Source organism: Microtus oregoni, unplaced genomic scaffold (genome assembly GCF_018167655.1).
Source record: "Microtus oregoni isolate MIOR12 unplaced genomic scaffold, Mior012 000005F_ref0000423, whole genome shotgun sequence".
Classification (NCBI taxonomy): Eukaryota; Metazoa; Chordata; class Mammalia; order Rodentia; family Cricetidae; genus Microtus; species Microtus oregoni.
Window position 1 is genome coordinate 46,558,030 of NW_024543064.1, and position 13,769 is coordinate 46,571,798.

A 13,769-nucleotide genomic window follows, 5' to 3' on the forward strand; every position below is an offset into this window, starting at 1 on the left:
ACACAGGAGCAAAACCAGGAAACGAGGGCACTGAGCAAGTGGGTGGTTGGCTCGGCGAATAAACAGTGAATGAATGAAGTGTTTGCCCACACAAGGCCATGCCTGCGGCAGCCATGTATTTTCCATTCCCCTCTATGGAGGGAAAAGGCTAGAAAATGCCCTTTCATCTTTCAACACATTCCCCTTTGCCTCCACGTTCAAACCTGTCCGATTCTATAAGTATAACCTCTCCCCTTTAATGTTTATGATAAACCCATTCTCCATGTCCCCGTGAGTTAATTATGCTTAAATAGAAACAAATTTGCTAGGCCCTCGCTGTAACGAGGCTCCTAAGGAGACAGGTGATGACGCGATGTTTCCCATTGGGAGCCGGAGTTAGTTACAGCAGAGGGGAAGCAGGCTGTAGTCCTTGCCAGAACTGTGTAACTCTGGATCGCAACACATGGACTAACTGTTGTTTCTTGGTATCCTGATTCCTTAATATCAAAAAGCCTCATTCCCCTGTCTGTAAACGGAGACCACAGTGAAATGATAGAAAGAAGCACGTGACAAAATTCTACTCTTGCCCACCTTTGAATGTGGAGTGGTTTCCACGCTGTTATTTTGCCTGGGGAAAGATTCCCTGGCTACTCACAGTAGCAGACTACCTGGCCTGTGACTAGGGCTCCAGATTCCAGAGTGATTAATTACCCGAGAAAATAGTTACCACAACAGCGGCAGATTCAAACTTAAAAGAAAGAAATGAAAGTGAAAGCGCCCTCTAAAAATGTCAGACATGCACAAATTCAGCAATCCCACAACAGTTTGGAAACAGGGCTGGGGTGATGTCTCCATGGTTAAGAGCACTAGTTGTGCTCGCAAAGGACCTGGGTTCAATTCCCAGGACCCGCATGGCAGCTCAGAACCATCTGCTAATCGAGTTTCAAGGGGTCTGATGGTCTCTTCTCACCTCCACGGCAATCAGTCACACACATGGTATACGGATATACAGACAAGAAAATAATTTATATGCACAAAATGAGAGAGAGGGAGGGAGGGAGAGAGAGAGACTACCAAAGCACTTGATACTTGACAAAAGCATTTTCAAACCTTGCATAAAATGTGGGCTAGAGAGATGCCTCAGCAGTTGAAGGCACTTACTGAAGAGGACCACAGTTTGATTCCTATCACCTTTCCCCACTTTGGGCTTCTCACAGCTGCCTGTAATGCTAGTTCTAGGAGATCCAATGCCCTCTTTTGGTCTCTGTAGGCATCTGCACACAGGTAGGGCACTTACATACACTTATACACGCACACATGCACACACATGTAAGATAAAGAAATAATTTTAGCTGACATAAAATGTACAATTGACTAATACATTTTAGGCAATATATCTTAAAGCTGAGGCATTTTTCAAAAATACAATGAGCATAAAACTTTTTGGAAGGCTCTTAGATTTTCCTGAATGCCTGCCATATTTTGCAAAAAACCTAGATCACTGTGCAGACACTAATCATTAATAGTCATTTCTCCCTACCTAAGGTAAAGGTGGCAGAGCAGTTACAAACGCGACCACAACTGGTGAAATTGTACACACGTGCCAACTGGGCATTTGGGATTTAGCCACCTTAAAACTAAAAGCCTTTTAGATCTATCCCTTGGGCCTGGACTCCACAAACTCTACATTTTGATTGGCTGTGGTTTCTGCAAACCAACACCTGCACCCATGGCTCAGGGATCAGGCCAGAAGAGTGAGCAGATAGACTGTAGCAGCCAGAGGATCAGGGAGGTTGCGGTGAGACTGTATCATCTAGAACTACTCAGAAGCAATATCCAGAAAGTCTTACCACCATGAGTCTAAATATGAGCTCAACAAGGACAATAGACATGATGCCTAGAGGCTTCAGCTCCACACAAGAACCACAGGCAGCAAAACAGAGCTGAGACTGCGAGACGCAGTCTCTAGGGAAAGAGCACCCGGATTGGTTATCAAAGACCAAGTGGTCAGCCCTGAAACTTACATACAGGCAGCATTACCCAAGCTGAGCTGGTTGTTTTTTTGTTTTGTTTTGTGCACATAGAGAGGCCATGAATTTGAAAGAGAGCAAGGAGAGGTCTATGGGAGGGAAGAAAGGGGGAAAATGATGTAATTATATTATAATCTCAAAAAATAAAAGGAATAATACTTTAAAATGAAATATAAAATTTCTCAAAGCCTTTAAATCCCATGCAAGCATCATATTTATGAAGGTAGTACCTTCAAAGTTTTAAGATCTGCACAACTTTATGTATATGGAACAGCTGCTTAATTTAATCCATAATTTCCAGAAGACTCCTAAAGAGCATACTTTTATTAATTTATATGGAATCAGAAGCTTGGCAAGATTCTGAGAAGCCCCCCCCCCCCGAGGTGTTTTCTTTCATTCTGTTTTATTTTCCATTCTCACTCAGATTTCAGTGTATCTGAGTAGCCCCTTTCCAATGACATGCTAGTGCCTTCAACGGGCCCTTTGTTCTAACCTTTCCTTGCCTTTAAATCAGTAAGAGGCAGACCCTACCTGATCAAAGATAATGAGAGAAGGAAGTCTTTGTTGAGAGAGAGAGAGAGAGAGAGAGAGAGAGAGAGAGAGAAACTTAGTAACCTTTATTTCTGCTTCCTTAAGTATTCTTGGAAATGAGCAGGACATAAAGAGCAATTTGATTTAAATGTTGTAAAGTCATCCGGATAAAGGTTAAATACAACTTGCGCTACGGTGCCTATTAGTCACATGAGCTTGTTATCATCTTTCTGCAGGAAGCACGATCGTGATATAAAGACCCATGAGGTAGATGGCGTCCCAATATATCATTTACTCCAGTCCCTGTATCCACGCCGTCTCTCACCTAAGTGGGTCCATACCACAGCAATATCTGTTGGGGCCGGGCTCCGCAAACTCTACATTTTGATTGACTGTGTCTTTCTAAAGAGAGGTCTGGAGCGGCGTCTAAGGCTCCAGCGTTTGTTAGCTGAATGTTCTGTACATACCACCCACATAAACCTGCAGTGCTGAAGTCAAGCACGCGGTAAGCCTTAGGGTGAGCTCATCATTACCTTCTGTCCAGTAAACGTACTTTTCTTCTCCTACTCAAGGATGCTCGTTAATATTGTAAATAACTCATTAAAAGATGGAAATAGGAACTACATCGCATCTGCAATTTGTTGATTAGGAAGTTGTGGCTCATAGAGGTTAGCTCACCAACTTCTCTCCGCTCAAGACATAAATAAGTAGAAAGCAGTTTGAGAGTGGCGGCGCCAGCATGCGCGGCTAGAGCTCTGACTCACGGGCAGGCTCTTTCCCACCGCCTCTTGGGGTAAATGGTCTCGTATAAACAGGTCACCAGGAGGTCAGATGCTACCGACTAGGGAAAACAACCTCAGAGTTGTACTTTGAAAAGATTCGTTTTCAAAACTTAGAAGGCCTTTCTGCCATGAGTCTAAAGAAACAGTGCTTTCCAGCTGTCTATGCTCACCAGTGGAGGAAAGTACCAGACCTAGAAAAGGGACAACTGGAACTTTAATATTGTGTGAACAGTGAGAGTGATCATACCTGAGAATACATAGTGGCATTTTCTGTTTAAAAAAAAAAATTGGGGTAAAGATACTTAATATGGGCTCTTCCAATAAAATAAGTAATAAAATAAGTAATATCTAGGTGATAGGGAAAGTAGGTTTAAGTTGCCAATAAAAGCTCACTTAATGAAACTACTGCATAGAATACTCGAATAACTTATATTATGGTAAACGGTACGTAAACCTCAACCCAAAACCACACGGGCTCTAGACACCTGGGTGAACTGATGCCTGTGTGCTACCTGTCTTTAGCACGAGGCTCTTACTTTACCCACATCGCTTCATTCAATTCTCAGAGTGTCCTAATGAGATGCAAAGGGCAGTTTTTCAGTTTTGCAGATGTGGAAAGAGAAAAAAAGCTCGGTGGAATGGGATGGCCCAAGCCCAGGGTTTGGTGAAAGACGGGCTTGAAGAGGGCATGTAATGCCCTTTGAAGCTCACGAGCTGGCCTCCCTGTAATTCCAATAACCAGGAGCGTGTCAGAAGAACAACTGTGCTCTCTAGATGAGCCTGCCCCAGGATCTGTAGGCTGTGGGCATCGCAAAGGCCAAACTTATCCACGTGAGGTAAAACTGCATCTATGGGTTTCCAGGACAAAATCCCAGTGGGATGTCTTGGACAGTTGCAAGCAAACGTTGGGGCTCATGGATTATTTTTCTCTCCTCTCTGACCTCTCTTCAGCAGGCAAAAATAGATCTGGTGATGAGAGGGAGGATTCCTGGGTAAAGTGCTGAGGTGATTAGGGCACAAACAGGCCGCAGGAGCACTCTCGAATGCTCTGTGTTATGACAAACCATCTACGCGCATTAATTTTAGAGAGGAATATAAAGGGTGACCAGGAAACATTTTGAAATAAATGAGTTTTTGATGACACTGGAATTCTTCCCAGGCATTTGTTCAGAGTCCTATATTGACTTTTTAGAGGCAGGATCCTGAAATAGAGAAAGCATCTTCCTATGTCTTGTTTTCCCGTTTTTGCCCTCAAGCTTACTGGAGCACATGGAAGAGATGACTTCAGAGTGGTCCTTTCCACAGTGACACAAAGGACTTTAGAAAATACATCGATGGGACAAAACAAAGAAACGAAGATTCCTGCCAGGGAGAGAAGCAATCCACTCTAGGTCTTCAAATTAGTTCATTTTCATGTAATTTAGTTTGGTTCATTAAGATTTTATAATTATATGACGATAAATGAACTCTATTTTATTTTCCAGTATATTGAATGACCAGGGTATGGTTATTATGATACATTTATTTGTAATTCTCCTGTATATTTTACCTCTCAAACTGGCACACTCCATATGTGAAAATGCTATTTGCTTATATGTTTGCTTTTGTTTGCTGAAACAGGATCTGACTCTGTAGCCAAGACTGGCCTGAAACTAATGGCAATCCTCCTGCCTCAGTCTCCCCAAATTTGGATTAAAGGCATGTACTACTACACCCAACTCAGAAATGCCTTTGAGATCATGGGTTGTGCAGAGCCCAGTCCCACCTGATACATGACAGGAAAGCCACACCCATAACACCTCAAGAATATGGCTGCCTACACAAGACAAACCCTGAACAATGATAATATCAATAGACGTCCTAAAGCCAGAGAGGAAATATTCCAGGGCCTCACCCTAGACCAAGAACTACAGACGATAATAGTTGCTGAGAAAGTGAGAATTAGCCTCTCCTATGGATGAGCCCCCAGTGTGCTATCCATTACAAAGCGGTCATCCCTGAAATCATGTATACATAAGCCACACCAAATGGACACCGCAGGCTGTGTTTTCATATGTGAATGCATATAAAGAGACTATCTAATTGAGAGGGAATGGGAGGGACATGGGAGGAGCAGGAGGGAAGACAGGGGAGGGTGTAAGTGATGTAATCATATTTTAATTTTAAAAATGTAGTTAAAGAAAAGGAAAGAAAAAAACATTTTCTCTTCAAGCAATCAAGTCTGACTATAACATCCATGTTTGTGTATGTTTAGAGATTGAGTAAGAAAATTAAGCAGAAATATCACATATGTGACGTGGTACACAAATTACTACTATACCAATGCTTTAATGCAGTTGATGTCTGTTATATTAGACAGACAGATACATTCTTAAAATGAAATTAACACTTAAAATTCCTGAGCATAAGGCTATATGTCAAAAGTTTCAGAACAAATAATGATACTCAAACTAGCTGCTTTGACTTTAGCTGAAGTAGCATGCAGCGAAGATTCTCTGTAAGAAGTAATATCAAAAGTTCCCAGAGAAAAAGCTCACACGTAGCGTGAGACATCATATAATGTCAGTTCTAATCCCACAAGCTTTGCAGTTTTAGCAACAAGCCTCTGACCTTCTGCAGGGAGGGGAGAACCTCGAATCCAGTAAACATCCTCTTAGAAACTGTTTCAAGCACTCCAAACAAAACTTTATCACCAGGGAGAGTTGTAAACGACTTCAAATATGTGTAACCCTGCACCGGAGCTGTTTCACTGCCTTAGCTTTCAAAGCCAGAGCCACAAAGGAGTCCATGATTTCTCAGAATGCTAGCATACAACACGGTGTGTTAGGAAGCAGTAGAGACCTAGCTCATCGCGCGCCCTTTCAACTTTTTGAAGTTTGAACTTTTCCTCTTGGGGGTCTCTCCCCGTCCCAAAGATGTTTCCAGCCTCTCTACTGTTCCTACTGTCATTACTGCTCATGTTAGGTGCATATGGTCCTGATGTTACAAATTATCTGGGTTTTTCTATACCATTATAAAGCATAGTGACCCAGATTTCTGTATCTCTCCACTCTTATTTTTTAACTGGGTCAGGGGCAAGGGCTGAAGTACTTGGAGGCTATGGCATCTGGTTGAGAATCTCTCCAGGGTTGTCCGGTCCATGCTTATGTATGTTGTTTGCAAGAAATAGCACCAGGGAAAAAAATGGATCATTCTCGTTTGCCATCTCAAGATATCCCCAAGTGACAGCTGGGACACTGACTTTCCAGGAAATACTGTAGGTAAGAAACTCTCCTCAGAGTCACATCATCTCTCCCTTTGTCTCCAGTCTCTATAATTTGCAGTAAGTTTGAGCTGTAAGGAGTGAATTGGGAAAAGGAAGTCAAACTCAGCTCTACCCAGAGACCAGAGTCACAGGTGTTCCCTTTCTCACGAGATCTAAAAAGCATTCTTAGCATCACTCAAAGAGAAGACAGACACCCAATTTCTCAAGAGGCTACCTGGGAAGGTCAACAATTGACCTGGAAGTTTTATAGAGTGGAATTCAAATATGTCTGTAGAAAACAAATTATTGTAAGTGACGGAGGTCCCCAAGTCCCGGTCAGGAAAATGCACAGAGAGTTATATGCAAAGTTCCTCTCCTCCTAAGGCATTTTCCAGAGGACAAGGGTTGGCACATTCTTCATCCTGCAAGTCACGGGCTCTGACTCCCAAGCTCTTTGGGGAGATCCTATGAAGAGCTCAAACCGCTGCAGCTCTTGCATGAATGTTCCTAAGAACAACATGTAGGTAATTAAAATTCTCATTACGGAAGATGTAAGCACAAGGGAGGCAAGATCACAGAAGATGGCTCCGTTCCCACTTCTGGACAGTTTGTGATTGAGATTCCTAGCGTTCCTAAGCTACAGCACAAATTGTACTGTCTGGTGCATGGAGCCTAGCCAAGTAAATAAGTATTGATTAGTCAGTGCCACAGAGCAACGTGGCTTTACAGTACTGCAGGCTAGGTAGTGTGACTCGTACCCAGGGGCTTAATGAGATGGTTCATATGTAAACCATTTGCCCCACAGTGAGGCGCTACCGTGAAGCTGCAGGTCAGAATCATAGAGCACCAAGCAGGAAACAAGACAGAGCTGCGCTGTTGGCAGAAAGGGAGCACAGCTATTGGAAGGCAAACAGAGTAAAGATGCTTGCAGGATAATTATGAGCCAAACTCCTGCATCCCACCTCCCATACCAGGCGAAAGGAAACATGATCTATGAATAAAAACAGGAAAGAAGAATCATACTTGCACATTCTTTCATGGAAAATTAGCCTTCCTTGGGTTGTAGAGGGTTTGTCTAGTACACAAGAAGCCCTAGGTTGGATTCCAGGGCTGCAGGCAATGGGTAAGATGATGCAACAAACTGGAAGTAGAGGGGGGAAGAAGAGAAATGGAGAAATTCAAGGTCATTTTTAGCAATTAGCTATAGCTCAAGGCCAAGATGGGCTATATGAGACCCCGTCTCAGAAGAGAAAGAAGAAAATGTCTTTCTTATAAATTCCTGGACTACAGAAAACAGGGCAGAATCTGTGCGCTCATTTTAGCAGGAGTGGCAGCCAATAAAAGGAAAAATATAACAATGTAACAAAGAAGCAGTCTGCACTATATGCTCAAGGAACAATAAGAGAAGTAAAACACAAGAGGAGCTGGAAGGTGGGAAGTGTTCAGTTTTAGAAGGCAGGTCGGGTGTCAAGGTCTTTCTGGGTTGATGCTTAAGGAGATGCCAGGAGGGAAATAAGAGAGAACCACGTCATCATCTGCAACACTAATCTTCAAGGCAGGAGAAAACCAAGTGCAGAGACTCAGGCAGGAACACGCTTGGCTTGTCCCAAGACAGGAAGGTTCAGCTGGTTGAGAGGAGAAGCGATGAGGCCATGGTCAACGGAGGCCAGGCAGTGCAGACCTCATAAACCATGTTTAGTCTTTTCAGGTTTCCCCTAAGAACCAGGTAAATTTCCTAGCGTAATGCTGTTGTAGCCTGACTGTGGACTCACAGAAGGAAGCACCACAAAACCTAGTGAGAAAAGCTGAGAGATAATCTAGGAGATATTAATGAAAGAAAATGGGATTCCACAGATGAGGCTTAGGCTTCAACAATCAGGCAATAGCAGCCAAATTCCCCAAAGCCCCTGCTGGTATGGGTACATCATGCTTCTAGTATGTTTCTAGTGGCTTCTTCTCAAGCTCCTTTTACAATGAGCACATTAAAAGTCTAATATATTGACATCTCAGGGACAGTGAAAGACCAGGAGGACTCCATTTATAGAGTGACTCACAAAATGCTTTCTTTGATTAAAGAAACAGACTCAAGCTTAGAGGCATGAGCTTCCATCAGCATTTGGTTCAAGTTCTAGACCAAGGCGGTTTCTGAAAAGACAAAATGGAGGGGCTGGAGAGATGGCTCAGTGGTTAAGAGCATTGCCTGCTCTTCCAAAGGTCCTGAGTTCAATTCCCAGCAACCACATGGTGGCTCACAACCATCTGTAATAAGGTCTGGCGCCCTCTTCTGGCCTTCGGTATACACACAAATAGACTATTGTATACATAATAAATAATAAATAAATATTAAAAAAAGCTGCTAACATTCTAAAAAAAAAAAAAGACAAAATGGAGTTTGTACTTAAAGCACAGTACAAAGTCCTCCTGGTGAACTAGAAGAACCAATGGGGTTTCTCAAACACACCATCCTTCCATGTGTCTTGGCCAGGATTATCTGCTGCATGTACCCTGGCCCTCCTCAGTTTCCCAGGCTTCCCTCCTCCTCCCATATACCTTGCTTGTTCTCTTTACAACACCAAGGTTTGTCGCTGCTATCTGTACCATTCTCTCTCTCTCTCTCTCTCTCTCTCTCTCCCTCCCTCCCTCCTTCTTCTCCTCCTCCTCCTTCTCTCACAGAGCACTGGCCATGTCCAGTCTATTTCTCTTTCTCTATGTTCCGGACTCTTCCAGATGTCTCTCGATATTTTATCTCTCTCATGAACAATAAAAACCTTAATCACCACCGAGTAGTCCTGTCAGCAGTTTCTTTACTATGTCCCCGAGTGCTCACTATTTGTTTCCTTGTTAATGCTTTATTGACCAGATAAAAGGCTCTTTCTCCTTATTCTTTTCCTGGAGAGCTCCGACTCATGCTTAAGACCCCACTTTATTGGCATCTATTCTCTACATGAATTCTAACGCAGAGAATGTTTTCTAACAATTCTCATGACAGCGAAGAGCACACTTCCATGGCATTGCTCATGTTCCACTGATGATTTATTAACGTATATGTTTATCTTCTGGCTACTACATGAAGACTGTAAGAAATCTTTCTAAGTTTGTGTTTTCTATACCCAGATTAGGGCACTTGGTGAATATTTCTCCCAATCAATGAACATGCTTAAACTTACACATCTCCTAAATGATTCCAATATTACTGGTAAATAACCAAGTTACATAAAATACTCTATACACATGCCATGGATTCGTTTAAGGAAGTAAGGCTAAACTACATCCTACAGAAAGCAAGTTAGAAGTTCAGAGAAAGCCCAGGCATATGTTATATTGTTTTTCTTTTACTTTCCTTTTGTTCCAGCTTTTCCATTAGGGTATAAATATTGGTGTTGAGTATTTTCATATTTATGTATTAGACACAAAGTATGACTTTCATGAACGTTGGTTAAAGTAAGTCTGTGGCTATGTTTGGTCAACTTGACACAAGCTAGAGTCATTTGGGAAGAGAGAACTTTAATTGAGGAAATGTTTCCATCGGACTGGCCCATGGGCAAGCCTGAGGAACATGTTCTTGGTTAGTGATTAATGTGGGAGTGTCCTGCCCATTTTGGGTGACATCAGCCCTGGGCAGGTGGTCCAGGGCTGTATTATAAAACAGGCTGAGAAAGCTGCAGGGAGCAAGTCAGTAGGCAGCACTACTCCATGACCTCTGCCTCGGCGCCTGCCTCCTGGTTCTTTACTCGACATCCTTCAGTAATAAAGCATGCCAAAGTATGAATATGAAGTAAATATGAAATAAACTCATTATTGAATAATAAGATAATTACTCGAATTCTTCCCAGATTTCGGATTATGTGAACACGATAGTGATTTGAGTCATGGTGTTTATCACAGCAAATGAAACCGTAACTAAGATGATAAGAAAGTCTTTCAATAGTGAGGGGAAACTAAATGGGGAGGAACACAAGATTGTCCCATAATATCCAATAACTAAAAGCATACAACTAGTCCTTGCAAACACAGGCAGATAGATTGTGGTGACCACCTGGTACATTTGCTATTCTAGAAGGTAGCATTTTAGGAGGTGGCCAGGATTCATTCAAGACCAGCAACCAGCACCCTAAAGAATCATTGATGAGTAAGCAAGGGTACCAGCCAGGAAGAGAAGGCTGAAAAAGTTAGACAGCATGCAGCAAGTGCCAGGCAAAAGTGAGCAGGTTTACAGCCTGATACTTTACTAGGAACACTGTGCTTCTGATACGGCAATCTCAGACTTGGGGCCAAGGATGAAGAATACACTAACTGAGAATGATACAATCACATTCTGTACCCAGCAAGGCTGAGCAGTCCCTAAAACACACACACACACACACACACACACACACACACACACAATCACATCATCCAACAATAATGCTGATATCCATCCATTTAGGGAGTCATAATTCACAGAACTGAAACTTTAGGGTAAGGATCAGAAAAAAATGAATAATGGACCAGAAATACTTAGAATAAGAGAAAGAATTAAAAGCTTTTTATATGTATAACATAATTCTGAAAAAATGCAAATGAAGAACTTAAATGAGATAATATGTGAATATTAAAGTAAAGAACTTAAGATACATTTGAGCAGGAAAAATATAGGTTGGAAGCAAAGTTGTTTATATTTCCTTCATAGCTACCAATATATATTCATGTATATATGTTGAGTCAATAAAATCAGCAAGCAAAGGACCACTTGATACTCCTCCCTCCTTTCAAGCAATTTGCATTAGACATTGTTAAATGCCCAGTGAGGGGGAAACAGGATATACATGAAAAGTAAATCAATTGAGTCAGAGGAAGTATTTTTCCAGTATCTGTACTGTGAGATGGCAAAGTGCTATACTAAGTGCGGTTATTGGAAGTTTTTTTTCTTTTCAGTCTTGAAAGTGGGCTAGATGCCCATGTGTCAAAGATGGAGCAATGTGGTTCTGCCCAAGGGTAAGAGAAAGCAGTAATATAATCGTTCACATTCCTTGCAGACTTGGGATTGCACAAACAAGATGATTAACAATGACAAGACATTGAATATCTACTTTTCTTCAGATATTTTGAAAATAACTTCAGAATCAAAATTATACAGATGTGCAGTAAATCAGTTATTAGCCCAACCTCACAACTCGGGTCTCCAAAACCAGAGCTTCCTGTCCATTCCATCAAAGGAGGAAATCTATAAATAACTATAAAAAGACAAATTTCAGAGGGTTAAGATGTGAACTGCACCCTCTGTCTTGTTTAGCTTTATCATGAAAAATTATTTTAATTTGCCGATGGAATCAAAGCAACCCAGTCCTCTTGAAAGAAGCCTACCGTCTGTTATGCAGTAGTAATGTGTTCTTAGAGACTTCTGAGTGTGTATCTTAGAGCTTCTAATTTAAGAGCATGGTCTGGAAAATGTCAGTCGCTGGTTGGGAAAGGGCTAGTTACATTTCATCATGACAAAGAGGCAAGACTAAGGTGCACATGCTTGTGCCTCTTTGTGGAACTATTTCATATATTGGGAAAAATGAAACAGCCTGTGTCTTTTAAGGCTGGGGGTGGGGGGCCATTCAAATATATAAGAGACATGTCTAATTTCCAAGAAGGGATTTTTTTTGTTTATACCATGACAATAAATTTGAAAAACGTTAGGCATCTTACAACAGGTGCAATAAAAGAAATAAGCATCAATACAGATTTTAGTCAGGAACTGAAAACAAGTTGAGAATCAACTTCACTAAGAGGCATAAAAAGAGGAGAAAGTGAATTGGGAGGACAGGGTTATTTCGGAGTCTGATGATGAATCAATTCTTTATGCCTGTATTGCATTAGATTATGCCAATGTCTTGTTTCTGGTTTTGGCAATTGCGGGACATTGTGTTTTAACTCATCTATTTTATTAGCATAAGTAACCTCACATATCATTAAATTGTTCTTTTTGCAACTCGCTGCAAGGAACTCTGTACAATGCATGAGTAAAGCTGGCTCCTTAATCATTCTAAAACTTCATTCTTCTGAAAAGACAAAAACCTCCAGTATTTATAGCTCTATGTTTCTATCACATCAAGAATCTATTCTAAGAAGAAGAAAGGTCTCATTATTATACTCAAGCACCAAAACGCCACATTAATAATAATATTACCAGAATCTTAAGAATATTTTCCAGTCTTTGAAAATTATCTACCTAAAATTAAAGGTCCTTCATATCAAAACAATGATTTAACATTCCCTTAGCTAGTAAGACATATGCACCTCCTCATTAATTGAGTGTTTTCCTTCATATGTTCCTGTAATGAGAACTATACACATACTTATCTTCCTGTATTTAGTTCCATCACTCAGAGTATTAGATGTAAAGACATATTGTTGGAGGAGGGGCAAGGAACGAGAGAGAGAGAGAGGACTTCTTCAAATCAGCACATACTTTACCACAAACACCGTCATTCTACAAATGCTGTCGCCACTGGTAGGTTTTGAAAACTTAGTCACGTGTGCTCTACAAGTAACAGGGAGCAATGAAATAACAGCAGGTGATTCACCGAAATGACCAACCAATTCTGCCATGAAAGCATGCCACAGCCCAGGCAGAAGTAAGAATAACAGCATTATATTTAACTAGGTGAAGCGTCTGTTGGCTGAACATCAAAGCGAGCCACATCCCTCTATGGGCAACTATGATTAATCAACACATCGCGCACAGAGCAAGCATGCACACTCTCAGGCGAGGAGGAGACAACTGAGTAAATGCTGATTTCCAAACGTCCTGAAGCCTCAGCTTACTCCCTTGGTTGGCACGCCTCGTATGCAGGCACAGCATCGCTGTGGGGATTACCTTCAAAAACCACTTCCTGCTTTTATTGCCACGGTCCCCAGGAAAATTAAGCTGAAACACAAACACCAATTTGGAAGGCAGCCTTAATTTGAAAGAACACATTCCTTCCAAGGAACCTGAGGTGGCCTGGGTTTTACAGGTCAAAGTGACTTATGGTTGGGGTGCTTTTCCTTGTGTCTCCTCCCTGTACTGGTTTAAGGAGGCCATCCGAGTGTTTTTACACTCCATGTAAAAACACATGCCAAGGTGGGAGGGCTTGGTTCGATTTTCACAGAGAGTTATACTACATTCTTATATATGACATGCCTAAATATGCATGTGCGTGTATATATATAGGTGTGTGTGTATGTGTGTAAAAT

At 41.6% G+C, this 13,769-nt stretch overlaps 1 protein-coding gene across 4 annotated transcripts in view; it reads right to left on the reverse strand.

Moving 5' to 3' along the window:
* The window catches only part of Pde4b (phosphodiesterase 4B), a 524,499-nt gene that overhangs the window by 345,530 nt on the left and 165,200 nt on the right, over positions 1 to 13,769 (reverse strand). The window lies entirely within an intron of this gene.